This window comes from Triticum dicoccoides, chromosome 4A (genome assembly GCF_002162155.2).
Source record: "Triticum dicoccoides isolate Atlit2015 ecotype Zavitan chromosome 4A, WEW_v2.0, whole genome shotgun sequence".
NCBI lineage: Eukaryota > Viridiplantae > Streptophyta > Magnoliopsida > Poales > Poaceae > Triticum > Triticum dicoccoides.
The window spans coordinates 708,410,665-708,417,275 of record NC_041386.1 but is presented as its reverse complement, the minus strand read 5'-3'; positions in this window follow the sequence as shown (position 1 = coordinate 708,417,275).

The following is a 6,611-nucleotide window of genomic DNA, read 5'->3' as shown; positions in this document are numbered from 1 at the left end:
GCTTATTTTGATGCATCTATGGCTAGTAAAATAGTTTATAAACCATAGAGAAGTTGGAATAAAGTAGGTATAACACCAAAATAAATAAAGAATGATTTCATTACAGTACCTTATGTGGTGGTTTTGTTTTCTTTCACTAACAGAGCTTATAAGATTTCCTGTTGAGTTTTGTGTTGTGAGGCTTTCAAGTTTTGGGTAAAGCCTTTATGGACTATGGACTAAAGGGTGGCAAGAGAATAAGCTTGGGGATGCCCAAGAAACCCCAAGATATTCAAGAATGGCCAAAAGCCTAAGCTTGGGGATGCCCCGGAAAGGCATCCCCTCTTTCGTCTTCATTCATTGGTAACTTTACTTGGAGCTATATTTTTATTCGCCACATGATATGTGTTTTTGCTTGGAGCGTCGTGTATTATATTAGTCTTTGCTTTTTAGTTTACCACAATCATCCTTGCTGTACACACCTTTTGGGAGAAGCCTATTTGATTAGAATTTGCTAGAATACTCTATGTGCTTCACTTATATCTTTTGAGCTTGATAGTTTTTGCTCTAGTGCTTCACATATATCTTTTAGAGCACGGTGGTGACTTATTTTTGTAGAAATTATTAGTCTCTCATGCTTCACTTATATTATTTTGAGAGTCTTTTAGAACAGCATGGTATTTGCTATGGTTATAAAATTGGTCCTAGAATGGTAGGCATCCAAGTTGGGTATAATAAAAACTATCATAGGAAGTGAATTGGATGCTATGATCAATTTGATACTTGATAATTGTTTTGAGATATGGAGGTAGTGATATTAAAGTCGTGCTAGGTGGGTGATTATGAATTTAAAGAATGTTTGTGTTGAAGTTAGCAAGTCCCGTAGCATGCACGTATAGTTAAAGTTGTGTAACAAATTTGAAACATGAAGTGTACCTGGCTTGTGCATCCTTATGAGTGGCGGTCGGGGATGAGCGATGGTCTTTTCCTACCAATCTATCCCCCTAGGAGCATGCGCGTAGTACTTGATTTTTGATGAATTCTAAATTTTTGCAATAAGTATATGAGTTTTTTGACTAATGTTGAGTCCATGGATTATACGCACTTTCACCTTTCCGCCATTGCTAGCCTCTTCGGTACCGTGCATTGCCCTTTCTCACCTTGAGAGTTGGTGCAAACTCCGCCGGTGCATCCAAACCCCGTGATATGATACGCTCTATCACACATAAACCTCCTTATATCTTCCTCAAAACAGCCACCATACCTACCTATTATGGCATTTCCATAGCCATTCCGAGATATATTGCCATGCAACTTTCCACCGTTTCGTTCATCATCATCATGACATACTTTACTTTTGTCATATTGCCATTGCATGATCATGTAGTTGACATCGTATTTGTAGCAAAGCCACCATGCATTATTTTTCATACATGTCACTCTTGATTCATTGCACCATCCCGGTACACCGCCGGCGGCATTCATATAGAGTCATATATTGTTCTAGTTTTGAGTTGTAATTCTTATGTTGTAATCAATAGAAGTGTGATGATCATCATTATTAGAACATTGCCCAAAAAAGAGGGGAAAAAAGAAGAAAGGCCAAAAATAAAAAAAAGAAAGGCCCAAAAAAAAGAAAAAGAAAAAAAAGGGAAAAGAAAATAAATAAAATAAATAAAAAAGGGCAATGTTACTATCTCTTTTTGCACACTTGTGCTTCAAAGTAGCACCTTGTTCTTTATGTAGTGAGTCTCATATATTGTGCTTCAAACTAGCACCACGTTTTTCATATAGTGAGTCTCATAAGTTGTCTTTTTCATACTAATGGGAATTTTTCATTATAGAACTTGGCTTGTATATTCCTACGATGGGCTTCCTCAAATGCCCTAGGTCTTCGTGAGCAAGCAAGTTGGATGCACACCCACTAGTTTTCTTTTGTTGAGCATTCATTTATAGCTCTAGTGCATCCGTTGCATGGAAATCCCTACTCCTCATGTTGACATCAATTGATGGGCATCTCCATAGCCCGTTGATTATCCTCGTCAATGTGAGACTTTCTCCTTTTTTGTCTTCTCCACACAATCCCCATCATTATATTCTATTTCACCCATAGTGCTATATCCATGGCTTACGCTCATGTATTGCGTGAAGGTTGAAAAAGTTTGAGATTATTTAAGTATGAAACAATTGCTTGGCTTGTCATCGGGGGTATAGAAGTTGGGAACATATTTTTGTGATGAAAATGAAGCATAGCCTAACTATATGATTTTGTAGGGTTGAACTTTCTTTTGCCATGTTATTTTGAGAAGACATGATTACTTTCATTAGTATGCTTGAAGTATTACTATTTCTTTTATCAATATGAACTTTTATTTTGAATCATTTGGATCTGAACATCCATGCCACAATAAAGAAAATTACATTATGAATTATACTAGGTAGCATTCCACATCAAAAATTCTCTTTTTATCATTTACCTACTCGAGGATGAGCAGGAATTAAGCTTGGGGATGCTTGATACGTCTCCAACATATCTATAATTTTTTATTGTTCCATGCTATTATATTACCCCTTTTGGATCTTTATGGGCTTTATTTTACACATTTATATCATTTTTGGGACTAACCTACTAACCGGAGGCCCAACCCATATTGCTGTTTTTTTGCCTATTTCAGTATTTCCAAGAAAAGGAATATCAATCAGAGTCCAAACGGAATGAAACCTTCGGGAGCGTGATTTTTGGAATGAACGTGATCCAGAGGACTTGGAGTGCAAGCCAAGAAGCTGTCGAGGCTCCAACGAGATAGGAGGGCCCCCCCCCCCTATAGGGCGCGCCCCCTGTCTCGTGGGCCCCTCGGGCGGCCACCGACGTACTTCTTCCTCCTATATATACCTTCGTACCCCAAAAACATCCAGGAGCAGGACGAAACACAATTTCCACCACCGTAACCTTCTGTATCCGCAAGATCTCATCTTGGAGCCTACGCTGGCACTCTGCCGGAGGGGGAATCGACCACGGAGGGCTTCTACATCAACATCCTTGCCCCTCCGATGAGTTGTGAGTAGTTTACCACAGACCTACGGGTCCATAGTTATTAGCTAGATGGCTTCTTCTCTCTTTTTGGATCTCAATACAATGTTCTCCCCCTCTCTTGTGGAGATCTATTCGATGTAAACTCTTTTTGTGGTGTGTTTGTCGAGATCCGATGAATTGTGGGTTTATGATCAAGTTTATCTATGAATAATATTTGAATCTTCTCTGAATTCTTTTATGTATGATTGAGTTATCTTTGCAAGTCTCTTCGAATTATCAGTTTGGTTTGGCCTACTAGATTGATCTTTCTTGCCATGGGAGAAGTGCTTAGCTTTGGGTTCAATCTTGCGGTGTCCTTACCCAGTGACAGAAAGGGTTGCATGGCACGTATTGTATTGTTGCCATCGAGGATAACAAGATGGGGTTTATATCATATCGCTTGAGTTTATCCCTCTACATCATGTCATCTTGCTTAATGCGTTACTCTGTTCTTATGAACTTAATACTCTAGATGCAGGTAGGAGTCGATCGATGTGTGGAGTAATAGTAGTAGATGCAGGCAGGAGTCGGTCTACTTGTTATGGACGTGATGCCTATATATATGATCATGCCTAGATAATATCATAACTATGCGCTTTTCTATCAATTGCTCGACAGTAATTTGTTCACCCACCGTAATACTTATGCTAGCCTGAGAGAAGCCTCTAGTGAAACCTATGGCCCCTGGGTCTATCTCTTATCATATTTGCTTTCAATCTACTTTTATTTGCATCTTTACTTTTTGCATCTATATTATAAAATACCAAATATATATTTATCTTACCATACTATCTTTATTAGATCTCACTTTCGCAAGTGGCCATGAAGGGATTGACAACCCCTTTATTGCGTTGGTTGCGAGTTCTCTGTTTGTTTGTGTAGGTGCATGGGACTTTTGAGGAGCCTCCTACTGGATTGATACTTTGGTTCTCAAAAACTGAGGGAAATACTTACGCTACTATCGCTGCATCACCCTCTCCTCTTCGAGGAAAACCAACGCAAGCTCAAGACGTAGCACCCCCCCTCCTCCGTATATAAAGGAGGGGCGGAGAGGGCCGGCCAGGAGGAGGAGGCGCGCCCAAGGGGGGGAGTCCTACTCCCACCGGGAGTAGGACTCCTCCTTTTCCTATTTGGAGAGGGAGAGGGAAGGAAGAGGAAGGAGGGAGGAAGGAAAGGGGGGGCGGCCCCCCTCCCAATTCGGATTGGGCTTGGGGGGGCGCCCCCTCCCTTGCTGCTTTCCCCTCCTTTCCACTAAAGCCCATTAAGGCCCATATACCTCCCGGGGGGTTCCGATAACCTCCCGGTGCTCCGGTATTGTCCCAATCTCACCCAGAACCATTCTGGTGTCCAAATATAGTCGTCCAATATATTGATCTTTATGTCTCGACCATTTCGAGACTCCTCGTCATGTACGTGATCACATCCGGGACTCCGAACTACCTTCGGTACATCAAAACTCATAAACTCATAATATAACCCTCACCAAACTTTAAGCGTGCGGACCCTATGGGTTTGAGAACTATGTAGACATGACCGAGACATGTCTCCGGTCAATAACAAATAGCGGAACCTGGATGCGCATATTGGCTCCCACGTATTCTATGAAGATCTTTATCGGTCAAACCGCATAACAACATACGTTGTTTCCTTTGTCATCGGTATGTTACTTGCCCGAGATTCGATCGTCGGTATCTCAATACCTAGTTCAATCTCGTTACCGGCAAGTCACTTTATTCGTTACGTAATGCATCATCTCATAACTATCTCATTAGCTACATTGCTTGCCAGGCTTATAATAATGTGCATTACCGAGAGAGCCCAGAGATACCTCTCCGACAATCGGAGTAACAAATCCTAATCTCAAAATACGTCAACTCAACAAGTACCTTTGGAGACACCTGTAGAGCACCTTTATAATCACCCAGTTACGTTGTGACGTTTGGTAGCACACAAAGTGTTCCTCCGGTAAGCGGGAGTTACATAATCTCATAGTCATAGGAACATGTGTAAGTCATGAAGAAAGCAATAGCAACATACTAAACGATCAAGTGCTAAGCTAATGAAATGGGTCAAGTCAATCACATCATTCTTCTAATGATGTGATCCCACTGATCAAATGATAACTCATATCCATGGTTAGGAAACTCAACCATCTTTGATTAATGAGCTAGTCAAGTAGAGGCATACTAGTGACACTATGTTTGTCTATGTATTCACACATGTATTATGTTTCCGGTTAATACAATTCTAGCATGAATAATAAACATTTATCATGAAATAAGGAAATAAATAATAACTTTATTATTGCCTCTAGGGCATATTTCCTTCAAGCCGTACAAAAACATCATATTCGTTGCCATTAATTTCTCGCTCACTCTAGCAAACCGATATGTACGTAGCTCCAATTGTTTATCTCATTTATCTTGACGGTTTTGTTTTCTGATGTAATATGTGTGACACTGCTAGGCCACAAATTATAAATGTAAAAATTGCAATCTATGCTTATGTTTGCAACGTTTCCTTTCGGTGTGGAATTTATGTTTGGATTCTGCCCGTAGCTTTACCATTTTTGTTTATGATTTTATTGTGTTTTATACATTGATGTCATGTTAGAACCAGGCGTGCCAAAGAAAGCATGCCAAATCCATAAGTCATTCGTTGCCACTGCTTCAAGTATGATGGTGATTACTTTGATGTGACCTTGGTATTGACCACGCAATCCTTTTAGGCAATTGTTCCTTTGCCAATGCATGCAATCAACTGAACCTAGCATACATGGAAATCCTCTTGATGCTCTAATTGCCAACAATATTTTTGTATGTCCTCCACAGTTGGCTCTCTCAGGTACTATGGTCCAAACATTGTCACCATAGTGCGTGCAAATTACACCGTGGTGTTCATGATTGTGGTCTCTCCCATCCGGAGTTCAGTATCAATTGCATATGTGGCCTTACTATAAGCAAGCATCCCGAGAGCAGTTGTGCATTTCTACAGAGGAGAGAAAGAGAGTTTTTCGTAACAATCCTTCCTTGGCTTGAAGTTGTCATTAGCCCTCTCCACGACAGTCACTATGTATAAGAACAAACCTTTTCTCATCCAAAGGCAACGTCAAAACAAACATTCATGGTATGTTAGGTCCAGTGTGCAGTAGTCCATGAACAGAAGCCCCGCACCGGCAGTCCTATCCCGGGGAATAACTCTCTGTCCCTATATGGAACCCTTGAAGTTCAGTACGTGCTCGTCTGCCTTCTCCATTTCCTTTGGATGCTCATCATCATGTCAGCATTTTCTTCTTCCAAATCCGACGAATCAATGAACTCATTGAATATGATTTTGTCAAGGTTCGTGTTTCCATAGACATCATTCCTCGACGAATCCATCAGTTACCTAGAAATGACCAAAAAAACTGCTCCGATATGTCATCGAACAGACGTACTCGGGCGGCGTCCGGCAGCACCGACCTTGACCGGTTGTGGCAGGGTCGGCGGCGGTGTGAGTTGGGGACTCCGGTGGTGAGGATATGGGTTGGGAACGACATCGCAACAATGATGGCGGAAAT